A 12,696-nucleotide genomic window follows, 5' to 3' on the forward strand; every position below is an offset into this window, starting at 1 on the left:
GCAAAATCGTTACTGAATCCGGGCCAATGTGTATAGTGCAGACCAAATTGGCTATGAATCAATAGAAGACCCAGCAAGGGGGTATATAGTGATACAAAATGTGGTGAAACACAAGAAATAATAAATAAATAGATAAATGTGATAGTATAGGTGCTTTCTCAAATCACAAAAATATATGGTTAAAGAACTAAGGACCTATACCATATAGTGACATATAAAAATAACATGTGCAATATAACAAATCAATTAATCAGTTAGTTGCAGCAGACTGCAGCTATGCTGTATAGCACCCTATAATATGCAATTCCAGCTAAAGTCCAATTGCAATGTGGTAAGGGTGATTAAAAAATGGCTGAGAGAGGACACACAGTCCGTAAACACCAAAAACCATACAAAGCATAAAAGTCTACAAAAGTATTGCAGTGTGGATGGAGTCCAGGAGGGTTTCTTGATGTGGAGGGTAACAGGCATATAGCACGGGTTCCTTGGATCACTGCTCCTCTCCTCTGCTCCCAGGATCTGCAGCTTCCCAGTTGGTACTCCACACACCAGCTATCCAATGGACAATGCACACAGCCCAGATTCCTCCGTGCCTCAGAGGGGAAAAAATGAGGACTCCAATAGTGTAATGACGTTTTTATAAAAAAGTAAAAATGTATTAAAGTTAAAATAAATATGTATATCCACTTCCCGCCCGGCCTATGGCCGATTTACGTCCGGGAAGTGGTTATGAAATCCTGACAGGACGTTCTAGAACGTCCTGCAGGATTTCATGCCGCGCGCGCCCGTGGGGGCGCGCATCGCGGCGATCGGTGATGCGGGGTGTCAGTCTGACACCCTGCATCTCCGATCTCGGTAAAGAGCCTCCGGCGGAGACTCTTTACCACGTGATCAGCCGTGTCCAACCACGGCTGATCACGATGTAAACAGGAAGAGCCGTCGATGGCTCTTCCTCACTCGCGTCTGACAGACGCGAGTAGAGGATAGCCGATCGGCGGCTCTCCTGACAGGGGGGTTAGCGCTGATTGTTTATCAGCGCAGCCCCCCCTCGGATCGCCACCCTGGAGCACCAGGGATGCCCACCCTGGAGCACCAGGGTGGGCAAAAAAAAAAAAATGGCAAAAAAAAAAAAAAAGTCTAAAAAAAAAAGCATAAAGAAAAAAGATGCCAGTCAGTGCCCACAAATGGGCACTGACTGGCAACCTGGCAAAAATAAGTGCTGCCACCCCAGTGTCCATCAGCGCCACCCCAGTGTCCATCAGCGCCACCCCAGTGTCCATCAGTGCCACCCCACAGTGCCCATCCATGCCCAGTGCCCACCTATCAGTGCCCATCTGTGCCACCCATAAGTATCCATCAGTGCCGCCCATCTGTGCCGCTTATGAGTGCCCATCTGTGCCGCCCATGAGTGCCCATCAGTGCCGCCTATGTGTGCCCATCAGTGCCGCCTATGTGTGCCCATCAGTGCCGCCTATGTGTGCCCATCAGTGCCGCCTATGTGTGCCCATCAGTGCCGCCTATGTGTGCCCATCAGTGCCGCCTATGTGTGCCCATCAGTGTCGCATACCAGCGCCGCCAATCAGTGCCACCTCATCTGTGCCCGTCAGTACTACCTCATCGATGTCCATCAGTGCCATCTCATCGGTGCCCATTAGTGCCGCCATATCAGTGCCCGTAATTGAAAGAGAAAACTTATTTACAAAAAAATTAACAGAAAAAAATAAAAACGTAATTTCTTTTCCAAATTTTCAGCCTTTTTTTAGTTGTTGCGCAAAAAAAAAAAATCGCAGAGGTGATCGAATACCACCAAAAGAAAGCTCTATTTGTGGGGAAAAAAGGACGCCAATTTTGTTTGGGTACAGTGTAGCATGACCGCGCAATTGCCATTCAAAGTGCGACAGTGCTGAAAGCTGAAAATTGGCTTGGGCGGGAAGCTGCGTAAGTACCTGGTATGGAAGTGGTTATATAAGCCCGCGGTAAGGAATACCGTTCTCCTGAGGAGTGGCTGTGGATAGTAAATAACAAATACAGGCTAAACTAATAATATTAAAAGCAGGAGAATGGTATTCCTTACCGAAGGCTTATATATACATATTTATTTTTACTTTTTTATAAAAACTTCACTACACTATTGGAGTCCTCATTTTTTCCCTCTGAGGCACGGAGGAATCTGTGTTTCACCACATTTTGTATCACTATATACCCCTTGCTGGGTCTTCTATTGATTCATAGCCAATTTGGTCTGCACTATACACATTGTACCCATACTCACTCTTTCCAGCTCCACGCTGTAGGGTAATTATGTGTACTTAGATGTGCACCTAGGCAGCGCCAATACCCCTATCTATTGTTATTCTTTCCACATTCATCCCCTACCCAGGGGATAGGCTCAGGGGGGCAGCAGCCCACTATTTGTAGTCCCAGCGCAGGTTCACACCACATATTTACTTTTGAATCAGAACTCATGGGATATTGATCTGGTTAGTTAAAGCAGTGGTTCACCCACAATAACAACATTTTAGCATTCAATTAAGCATAGTAGCGCGAGCTACAGTATGCCTTTATTTATTTATTTTGCCCCGTACTCACTGTGCAATCCTATAGTGAAGATTCCGACTCCCCGCGTTCCTATCCAGAGGGAAGATAATTGACGGCCGGCTATGGCACGTCACGCTCCCCGAAGATAGCCGGAGTAGGTCTCGGCTCTTCACGGCGCCTGCGTACAGACTATGCGCAGGCGCCGTGAAGAGCCAAGTCCTATTTCGGCTATTTCCGGAGAAGCGTGACGCGCCAGAGCCGGCCGTCAATCATCCTCCCTCTGGATAGGAACGCCCATTCCCCGCGGGGAGTCGGAATCTTCACTAGGATTGCACAGTGAGTACGGGGCAAAAAAAATAAAGGCATACTGTAGCTCGCGCTACTATGCTTAATTTAATGCTAGGAATTTTTTTTTTTTATAGGGTGAACCCCCTCTTTAAAGCGGGGGTTCACCCTATTAAAAAAAAAAAAATTATTTTTTATTCTAGCATTACATTCGGCATCGTAGCGCGAGCTACAGTATGCCGGTCTTACATTTTTTATCCCCGTACTCACTGTGCTATTGTACATTGAAGATTCCGGGGAATGGGTGTTCCTATGGTGAGAAAAGGTGATTGACGGCCGGCCCTGGCACGTCACGCTTCTCCGGAAATAGCCGAAATAGGCTTGGCTCTTCACGGCGCCTGCGCATAGCCTGTGCGCAGGCGCCGTGAAGAGCCGAGACCTACTCCGGCTGTCTTCTGCGAGCGTGACGTGCCAGAGCCGGCCGTCAATCATCCTCCCTCTCCATAGGCACGCCCATTCCCCGCGGGAGTCGGAATCTTCAATGTGCAATAGCACAGTGAGTACGGGGATAAAAAATGTAAGACCGGCATACTGTAGCTCGCGCTACGATGCCGAATGTAATGCTAGAATGATGTTAAGGAGGGTGAACCACCGCTTTAAGTAGCAGAGGGGGAGGGGTGTATACAGAGGGGGTTGTTAATCAGTTTCAGCTGCTTTGGTGTTAATTGAAATTAACAGGTGCACTAGATGGACAACAATCCTCCAAAACAGGAATGTTTTTTCAGGTGGAGGTGTCTGACATTTTTTTCCCCTACTCGTCTTTTCTGACTGTTTTTCACTAGTTTTGCATTTGGCTAGGGTCAGTGTCGCTACTGGTAGCACGAGGCGATACTTGGACCCTATGAAGGTTGCACAGGCAGTCCAACTCTTCAAGGATGGCACACCAATACGTGTGATTGCCAGAAGGTTTGTCGTGTCTCCCAGCACAGTCTCAAGAGCATGGAGGAGATTCCAGGGGACAGACAGTTACTCTAGGAGAGCTGGACAGAGCCGTAGAAGGTCCTTAACCCATCAGCAGGACCAGTATCTGCTCCTTTGTGCAAGGAGGAACAGGATGAGCACTGCCAGAGCCCTACAAAATGACCTCCAGCAGGCCACTGGTGTGAATGTCTCTGACCAAACAATCAGAAACAGACTTCATGGGGGTGGCCTCAGGGCCCGACATCCTCTAGTGTGCTCTGTGCTTACTAACGGACACTGTGGAGCTTGATTGGCATTTTCCATTGAACACCAGAATTGGCAGGTCTGCCACTGGTGCCCCATGCTTTTCACAGATGAGAGCAGGTTCACCCTGAGCATATGTGACAGACGTGAAAGGGTCTGGAGAAGCCGCGGAGAACTTTATGCTGCCTGTAACATCGTTCAGCATGACCGGTTTGGTGGTGGGTCAGTGATGGTCTGGGGAGTCATATCCATGGAGGGACGCACAGACCTCTACAGTCTACACAATGGCACTCTGATTGCCATTAGGTATTGGCATAAAATCCTTGGACCCATTGTCAGCCCCTACGCCGGTTGCATTGAGTCCTGGGTTCCTCCTGGTGCATTACAATGCCCGGCCTCATGTGGCGAGAGCATGCAGCCAGTTCCTGGAGGATGAAGAAATTGATACCATTGAATGGCCCCCACGCTCACCTCACTTAAATCCAAATGAACAATTCTGGGACATTATGTTTCAGTCCATCCGGTGGCGCCAGGTTGCACATCAGTCTGTTCTAGGCATGTGCATTTCGTTTCATTCCGAATCGAAATTTGGACAAATTTTTCATTATTTGGACATTCGGATGCATACGAATTCCCGAATTGTAATATTAACGAATTTAACCGAATCCGAACGAAAGTTTTCGAATCGAAAACCCGCGGACGAAATTCGAAAACAAATTCTATTCAACTCGAATTCGAAAACATTCTATTCGAATCAAATTCGAAAACATTCTATTCGAATCAAATTCGAAAACAATTCGATTCGAAAACAAATTCGAATGAAAATTGAAAGCAAACTTTAATCAAAATCTAAAAAATATAAATCGATTTCTAAAAAAAGAATACAATAAAATAGAATATAAAATAATAAAACAATAGAATGAATAGTAAAGAACAGAATGGAATGTAATAGAATGTAATCAAATACAATAGAATATGACCTGACTTCTTCTATCTATCTTCCATTTTCTGAAATTCGAAATTCATATAGAATGAACTCAAATTCGAATAGAAAAATGTTAGAAGAGTAGAATAATAAAATATGTGTATATATATAAATATATTTTTTCTGCTCTATTCTAATATTTTTCTATTCGAATTTGAGTTCATTCTATATGAATTTCGAATTTCAGAAGATGGTTATATATAGATAGATGTTTTATTTATATATATATATATATTACATTTATATATATATACTAGCTGAATACCCGGCGTTGCCCGGTCTTCCTATCTTAACCTTTTGGGGAGGAAAATCATAGTAATATAAATATACCCATCTTTTATATAAGGGTGTAGGTAAGGGTTAATTTAACTGTCATATATTTTTATTTGGCATATAAGTAATATGTGTACCAGGTATTATTGAAATATCTCTAGGCGTACAGAAGTTATGTGGGAACATACATTTCCCATTGATTTGCATGGGACTTTAAACAAAAACCCTGACCCTCACAAATGGGGGTAGTTAAGGGATAAATTAACTATCCTATAGTTTAAGTGGACATATAAGTAACATGTGACCAAGTGTTATGGAAATATCTACAGCCGTTTGGAAGTTATGAAGTAACATGTATTTCCCATAGAGTTGAATGGGACTTTAAAGGAAAACCCCGACCATGGCAAATGGGGGTGGGTAAGGGTTAAACCACCTATCCTATGTTTGTTGCTGACATATAAGTGTAAAGGCTGGCCGAAGGCTAGCCTGTGTTTGTGGGAGGAGTCTGCTGAGTACTTAAGCCTCCTCCCACGCTGGGTCCTGTGTTGGCGCCTTTTCAGGTGTTTGAACCGGCCGGCGGACGTCACTTCCGGTTCCAGACAGAGCGGTGGTTTGGCCGCAGCAAGGGGTTCCTCTCCTGGGCAACGGTGGACCTCCTGCCCACCCACCCCCCTCCATTTATCCCTGGGGTTCACCAGCATCGTGGGTGCAGCCCGCCCGCTTCTCCCGGCGCTCATGCCGGGGGGCTGCGGGAAGGTCGTCCGGCCATCCTCCACCCACTCTCTACAGTGCATCAGCCCGCTTCTGCCGGCGCTCATGCCGGGGGGCTGCGGGAAGGATGTGTGTCCATCCTTCATCCACCCTCTCTCTCCAGCGCATCAGGGAGCCGCCCGCCCGCTTCCCATGGTGCTGCCGCTGGAGGGGGAGGAGGTCTTCTGTCCATCCATCCACCCTTCGCTGGGCTCAAATCTGCGCCGTCCGCTTCTCTCTGCCATCCCCGTGTTCCTTCCAGCATGGGGGGACCGCCCACCTGCTTCGCCCGGCGCTCATGCAGAGGGGGGGTTCGTCCCTCCACCGGCCGGTTCTCCTCACTGACTGCAAACACGTGCGTCATGGAGGGGACGCCTGCATGGTCCTCAAGGTTTGGGCTCACACGAGGGGGAGCACACCTATTCTCTGGGTGAACACTGCTGTACGAGAGGGAGGGGGGGCGGCCGTCCATCCACCCTCCCACTCCTCCGGGCACACGCCGGCATTTTTGCGGGGGTCGCCCACTCCTCCTCCCTGTCGGTTACAAGCTCATGCGGAGGGGGGGGGGGGGGGTCCGTCCATTCACCCACCTTCTTACTCCTCCGGGCGCACGCTGGAACTTACAGGGCCGCCCGCTGTCCATGGTGGGGGGGGGGGTCACGTTGGCAGCATGGGGGGGGGAGACTGTCCACCATTCAGCTCCCGGGGTTGTGCTAGGAGGGAACCATGTGCGTCATGGAGGGGACGCTTCCCGGTTCTCCCTGGCTCCGTGCGTTCTGGCGCACGGTGGGGGGAGCTCACCTACTTCTCAGGGTACACGCTGCTGCACGACGGCGGCGTGAGGGGGGGGGGGTGGTTCACCTTTCTGCTAGGATTTGGTTGGAGTGGGTGTGTGATCAGTGTTACAGTTAGTGAGTGCATTTTTCAGTCAGGTTCAGTATGCATTCATGTCACGTTGCTCAGGTTAGTCATGTTCCAAATATTTACGTTTCTCATGCGACAACGTTTCTCATCCGATGACGTTTCACATGCGATGACGTTCTCATGGTATTTTCTCATGCGGTGACGTTTCCCATGCGATCACTTTTCGTGTGGTAGTTATCATGCGACTACATTTCGCATGGTAGTTCTCATGCGATCACGTGTCTCATGGGTCATGTCCTCATGTGTTTACGTTTCTCATGCGATTAATTACGTTCTCATGCAATTACGTTTCACATGGTAGTCCTTGTGCATTACGTTCACATGCGATCACGTTCTTATGCGATCTTGGTTTTTCACGAGGCTCGTCCTTGTGTTTTACGTTTCTCATGCGATCACGTTTCGTGTGGTAGTTCTCATGCGACTACATTTCGCATGGTAGTTCTCAGGCGATCACGTGTCTCGAGTCATGTCCTCATGTGTTTACGTTTCTCATGCGATTACGTTCTCATGCGATTACGTTTCATATGGTAGTTCTCGTGCATTACGTTCACATGCGATCACGTTTCTTATGCGATCTTGGTTTTCACGAGGCTCGTCCTTGTGTTTACATTTCTCATACGATCACGTTTCGTGTGGTAGTTCTCATGCGACTACATTTCGCATGGTAGTTCTCAGGCTATCACGTGTCTCGAGTCATGTCCTCATGTGTTTACGTTTCTCATGCGATTACGTTCTCATGCGATTACGTTTCACATGGTAGTTCTCGTGCATTACGTTCACATGCGATCACGTTTCTTATGCGATCTTGGTTTTCACGAGGCTCGTCCTTGTGTTTACATTTCTCATACGATCACGTTTCGTGTGGTAGTTCTCATGCGACTACATTTCGCATGGTAGTTCTCAGGCGATCACGTGTCTCGAGTCATGTCCTCATGTGTTTCCGTTTCTCATGCGATTACGTTCTCATGCGATTGCGTTTCACATGGTAGTTCTCGTGCATTACGTTGACATGCGATCACGTTTCTTATGCGATCTTGGTTTTCACGAGGCTTGTCCTTGTTTACATTTCTCATGCGATTACGGTTGGCATGGTAGTTCTCATGCGACTACATGTCGCATGGTAGTTTTCATGCGATCACGTTTCTCATGAGGCATGTCCTCATGTGTTTACGTTTCTCATGCGATTACGTTTCACATGGTAGTTCTCATCCGATCACGTCTTTATGCAATCACGTTTCTCTCACGAGTCATGTCCTTGTGGGTTACGTTCTCATGCGATTACAGTTTACATGGTAGTTCTCATGCGACTACATTTCACATGGTAGTTCTCATGCGATCACGTTTCTCATGAATCATGTCATATGTTTACGTTTCTCAGGCGATTACGTTTCACATGGTAGTTCTCACGCGATTACGTTCTCATGCGATTACAGTTCACATGGTAGTTCGCATGCAATTGTTTCCCAGGGTAGTTTCTCATGCGATTACGTTTCATGTGTTACGTTCTCATGCGACCACGTTTCTCAAGCATTATGTTGTCTCATGCATTACGTTTTTCATGCTTATGTCCTCATGCGATTACATTTTTTCATGCGATTGCGTTCTCATGCGACCACGTTTCTCATGCATTATGTTTTCATGCTTGTGTCCTCATGCGATTACGTGTCCTCATGCGATTACGTGTCCTCATGCGATTACGTGTCCTCATGCGATTACGTATCCTCATGCGATTACGTGTCCTCATGCGATTACGTGTCCTCATGCGATTACGTATCCTCATGCGATGACGTTTCTCATGCGAGTTAGGTCCTCTTGAGTTACGTTTCTCGTGCGAGTCATGTTCTCATCAGCATCTTCAGTGTTCAGGCGCAGCGTTTCTCCCTTAGCGTTCTGCCCCAGGTTCCTGTCATGGCATTTCTGCCTCGACGTGTCAGGCTCAGCATTTTCTCTCTTACCATTTCTGCCCACGTTATCTGTCATACCATTTCCGGCCGACGATTTCTGTCATAGCGTTTCTGCCCCACGATTTCTGTCATGGCGTTTCTGCCCACGATTTCTGTTGTAGCGTTTCTGCCCCACGATTTCTGTCATGGCGTTTCTGCCCACGATTTCTGTTGTAGCGTTTCTGCCCCACGATATCTGTCGCGGCGTTTCTGCCCCACGATTGCTGTCGTGGCGTTTCTGCCCCGCGGTTGCTGTCGTGGCGTTTCTGCCCCACGATTGCTGTCGTGGCGTTTCTGCCCCACGATTGCTGTCGTGGCGTTTCTGCCCCGCGGTTGCTGTCGTGGCGTTTCTGCCCCGCGATTGCTGTCGTGGCGTTTCTGCCCCGCGATTGCTGTCGTGGCGTTTCTGCCCCACGATTGCTGTCGTGGCGTTTCTGCCCCACGATTGCTGTCGTGGCGTTTCTGCCCCACGATTGCTGTCGTGGCGTTTCGGCCCCACGATTTCTGTCGTAGCGTTTCGGCCCCACGATTTCTGTCAGGGTTGGTCTGTCATAGCGTTGTCTTCGTTGTGGTTACCATGTCTCATTTACTTGTCCACGTGGCACCTGGGTTGGTTAGCTAGTGCTCACATCTCGGCATCTGTCACGTCTACAGATACGTACGGGCTGAGGTTTCGTTTCTTAAACACAAGGGGGGGGGGGGGCTGTTGGCATGTTCATTCACGCACAGTGGTCTCAACGTTTTGTTCATATTCTCATACTTAGCATTTCTGGATCTGCGTCCTAGCATTCCAGTCTCTGCGTTTCTGGCCCAGCGTTCCTGTCTCTGCGTTTCTGTCATTTCTGCCCCAGTCTCTGCGTTTCTGTCATTTCTGCCCCAGTTTCTGTGTTTCTGTCATTTCTGCCCCAGCGTGACGGTCATAGCGTTGTCTGTCATGGTGGGGTTGTTTCGTTGGTCATCATGTCGTTGTACTTTGTCATGTTGCATCCTGGGTTAGTTAGCTAGTACTCGCATCTCGGGATCTGTCACGTCTACAGATCCATACGGGCTGAGGTTTCGTTTTTAATGATTGTTGACCACAATCTTCTCGCCTGTATACCATACGTCATACGTTGCACATTCATTCTTACACCTATACGACTACCCACCACGCTCCGTGGGTACACCAGCCCTGAGTGTTCAGTTAATTGCCTGTGTCTGCGCTGCAGGTTACTCGGGCTCATTTACCACTCGCACAAGGGTGGGGGGGGGCTGTCTTCAGGTTCATTCACGCGCAGTGGTCTTGACGTGTCTGCTCATGTTCTCGTACTTAGGTAGGTGCAGAGGGGGTGGTCGTTGTTGCATGTCTGTTGTCTTGTTTACTGGTTTATGTTCCTAAGTCTGGGAGTCTGGCTTGGTTCCCATGTGCCATGATACTATTGCCTAGTGCATTGGCCTTATATGCCTTCTCCAGGTATCTGACACTTACTCTCCTGCCAGTTGTTCTTTTTGGCTATTACCCTCTCACTTCCCCATATCAGCATGGGTAGGCCAGGGGTTGGGGGATTTTCACAGAGCCACTTCACCGGTGCCCGGTTGAAGGATTTAATCCGCTTGGCCCTTGCTCCATTTCCCCCAGGCATCCTCTTGTCACAAGCAGTTAATTCTTTTGTGGTGGGGTTGTCTCGGGCATCAGGCTTGATCCATCTTCTTGGGTCATTGAGTTCTGAGCGGTTTCGCAGGTTCTATAGGGGGTTTCTTCTCTCACAAAGTCATGGGTCGGTGGGGTTCTCCTGTCATAGTGGATACGTATACGGTTGCCTTCCAGGTACACGCTACTCCACTGGACGGATTGTTCTCTACCCTTCTACACCTAAATATGTGTCTTTTTGCCCTCTTCTCAGGCATACCGACCAGCTAGGCCAAGGCACACCTCAGGCCTTGGGTGTTAGGGTTATCACAGTTCATACTCGAAGACTCTGACTACAAGTGTAAAGGCTGGCCGAAGGCTAGCCTGTGTTTGTGGGAGGAGTCTGCTGAGTACTTAAGCCTCCTCCCACGCTGGGTCCTGTGTTGGCGCCTTTTCAGGTTCCCCACCCACCCGTTCCCCCAGCTTCATACACACTTTTACTCTTTCTACATTTTCTTATTCTCACATTCAGGGTATGCCCTCTTCTCAGGCATACCGACCAGCTAGGCCAAGGCACACCTCAGGCCTTGGGTGTTAGGGTTATCACAGTTCATACTCGAAGACTCTGACTACAAGTAACATGTGTGCCAAGTTTCATGTTAATATCTTTAGCTGTTTGGACGTGATGCTGGAACATACATACATACACACACACACACGTTGAGTTTTATATATATAGATAACCATTTTCTGAAATTCGAAATTCATATAGAATGAACTCAAATTCGAATAGAAAAATATTAGAATAGAGCAGAAAAAAATATATATAATTACATTGAATGAATGAAGAACTTATATAGCGCAGCACATGCAAACTAAATCGCCTCTGGGCGCTCGCTGTTCCTGTCTCTTTTGATATCAAAAGAGATAAGTTTTGATCTTTCTTCTAAAGGTCAAGTGATTCTCCTCCAACCGAATGCTGGTTGGTAAAGCATTCCATAGTCTGGGACCTTGGAGCGCAAATCTTCGCTCTCCTTTGGACTTGTATTTGGCTTTGGGTATCTGGAGCAGATTTTGGTTAGTGGATCGCAGAACGCAATTGGGGTTGTGAGCTTTTATTTTTTCGTATAGATATTGGGGGGCCTTCCCATGGATGCACTTGTGTATCAGACAGAGCGCTTTAAACGCAATTCTATCTTTTACTGGCAACCAGTGAAGGGTTCTCAGTGAAGGTGAGATCGATTCCCAGGGTTTTTTCCCAGTCACCAGTCTGGCGGCCGAGTTTTGAACGACCTGCAGACGAGTGATTTGGTACTTTGGGAGTCCGAGGTAAAGGGTATTTGCATAGTCCAGTCTGGAGTTCACAATTGTTCCCACTACGACCGCTATGTCTTCTTTGGGAATGAATGGGATAAGTCTGCGTAGTAGGCGCAGCAGATGTTGAGATCCGCTCACTACTGACCCTATTTGTGCATCCATTGTCATGTAGGTGTCAAAGATGACCCCGAGACTTTTGACTTTGGTGCTAGGGGTGATGATTTGGCCCAGAATGGGCGGAGGTGTCCAGGGTGTTGCTGGTTGATTCTTACAACTGGCGTGAAACAGAAGAAGTTCTGTTTTCGCCCCATTGAGTTTAAGATAACTCTTTGTCATCCAGTTTTCTATCAAAGAGAGCCATTTCTCTAGACCGAGATGATGATCCTTTTTGTTGGAGATGCGAAAATACAGTTGTGTGTCATCTGCATAGGAGTGATAAAGTCGTTTTTGGGTGCTGATGGTTTCAAAGAGGGGGCGAAGATAGATGTTGAACAGTACCGGCGACAGGGGGGATCCTTGAGGGACCCCGCATTAAACTGTGCGTTTTTCAGAAGTGAAAGGACCAAGTTTCACTGTTTGTGATCGGTTTTCCAGAAAGGAGGAGAACCAAGATAAATCACCTTCCGTGACTCTGGCTACTTCAACTAGCCGAGTCAGTAAGAGTTTGTGGTCTACTGTGTCAAATGCTGCGCTTAGGTCCAACAGAACCAGAAGACAAGATTCTCCTTCATCTGCAGCCTCAAGAGCATCGTCCCACATTTTGAGCAGTGCTGTCTCCGTCCCGTGCCCGGGACGGAAACCCGATTGAAAAGGATCGAGCAAATTATGGGTATCTAGATGCTGTTGCA

Source organism: Rana temporaria, chromosome 4 (genome assembly GCF_905171775.1).
Source record: "Rana temporaria chromosome 4, aRanTem1.1, whole genome shotgun sequence".
Lineage (NCBI taxonomy): Eukaryota > Metazoa > Chordata > Amphibia > Anura > Ranidae > Rana > Rana temporaria.